Genomic DNA, 1,633 nt, shown 5'->3' on the forward strand with positions numbered 1-1,633 from the left:
GTGTGGGGGGAGGCGGGGCAGGGGAGCCAGGGGGGTGCCCCGGGTGGTTTTGGAATGATTTAAGCATATTACATTTATTGTGCACTTTATTCCTATTATTATTACATCAGCTAGACCTCCGATCATCAAGCATTAATCTCATAAGTGGGGGGACCCCTGTTCTAAAGGAATCAATCAGCGTTTTTTGTCTTGGCATTTATCTTACCTATACCTACCATGCGTGTGCCATATAGCCACGATTCATGGGTAGTATTTTCTTGATTTAAAGAAAATCATAGTAAAGAAACAAGAAGAAAAAAAAACTGGAGGAGACAGAAGCCAAATCTAAAAATCTGCTGCTGTTGTTGCTGCTGCTAAGTCGCTTCAGTCGTGTCCGACTAGCCAGGTAGATAATTCATATCTTCCAAAATTCAAAGCAAAGTGGTATTTACCACTCCTCCGCGGATTCAAAAAGTTTCAGAAACATCACAGATAGAAACAATTCTCTAACCAGTTCTCATCAGTTTCTCCAGGTAAAAGAAAAGCCTTCTCTTCCCTCTTAACCCAGAGGCCACCCCAGCCCTCCCCAGCCCCTGCTCTCAGAGCCGGTGGTCAGAAGCGCGCGCCAAGGGCAGGGAGTGGGGCGCGCGGCTGGCTCCACCAGGGCTGGGGTCTCCCCTCCGTCCGGCCCGGGGGTCCCAACGAGGAGACCCGTGAACCCAGCGGACCCAGTGCTCCACAGGGCGAGTCTCTGCCCTCCAGGCCTCAGAGATTCCGGTTGTCGAGGAAACTTCCCTCAGGCCCGAGAAGAGCAGGCGTCGCTGAGGAGAATCTTGTACTGAAATAGTGCGACTTTTTTTTTTTTTTTTTTTAAAGTTAAAGGAGACCAAACCCTACAAAACAATTGCTCCACACACAGCCTCCAGAGGCTGCGGGTGAGGGGGCTATTCAGCCGCCGGAGAGTCCCACCCGGTGGGCCCAGCAACGGCCGCTCGAAGCCACACAGCTTACCCGAGGAAGCGCCCGGGACCCCACACCTGAGCCCCCTGGCTCTCTCCCCCGCCGCGTCCCCGCGGCGTCCACGCTTCGCTCTCGGGGAGTCCCTGCTTCACACGCCGCTGAGGCAGTGCCGCGCGGCCGCGGCCGGTTACCTGCTCGAGGTAGTGGGCGCTGTGGCGTCGCCGCCCGCGGGAACCGTGATTCAGGTCACCTCGCGCTGCCGCGCCCTGAGGCCCCGCCCCCGTCCCCTGAAGACCGCCCCGCCCTCTCTCCAGGTCCGCTCCGCCCCGCCCCCTCAGGTCCGCCCCACCCGACGAGAGGTGCGTGCGGACCGTGAGGCATGGGGCGTGGCCGTCCGTCCCTGCACCTGAGCGCCAGGTGCCTGCGCCCTAGGATCCTTCCCTCCTCGCCTCTCCCAGCACAGTTCTCAGATACACCCTCTGTAAGGGTCTAAGATGAAGCCACGGAGAAGCCAATGGCACCCCACTCCAGTACTCTTGCCTGGAAAATCCCATGGACGGAGGAGCCTGGAAGGCTGCAGTCCATGGGGTCGCTGAGGGTCGGACACGATTGAGCGACTTCACTTTCACTTTTCATTTTCCTGCATTGGAGAAGGCAATGGCAACCCACTCCAGTGTTTTTGCCTGGAGAATCC

At 57.3% G+C, this 1,633-nt stretch overlaps 1 protein-coding gene across 5 annotated transcripts in view; it reads right to left on the bottom strand.

Annotated features, from left to right (window-relative positions):
* TC2N (tandem C2 domains, nuclear) overlaps positions 1 to 1,219 on the bottom strand; it is a 51,978-nt gene extending 50,759 nt beyond the window's left edge. For 4 of the 5 annotated variants that reach the window (XR_824972.1, XM_010836186.1, XM_010836185.1 and 1 more), the window contains exon 1: positions 991 to 1,210. The gene's annotated coding sequence lies outside the window, so the exon portion shown is untranslated. Of the gene's footprint in view, positions 1 to 990 lie in introns of all 5 variants that reach the window. The other variant, XM_010836184.1, reaches the window with a different exon arrangement.
* Positions 1,220 to 1,633: the final 414 nt, after the last annotated feature.

Source organism: Bison bison, unplaced genomic scaffold (genome assembly GCF_000754665.1).
Source record: "Bison bison bison isolate TAMUID 2011002044 unplaced genomic scaffold, Bison_UMD1.0 scf7180017864061, whole genome shotgun sequence".
NCBI lineage: Eukaryota > Metazoa > Chordata > Mammalia > Artiodactyla > Bovidae > Bison > Bison bison.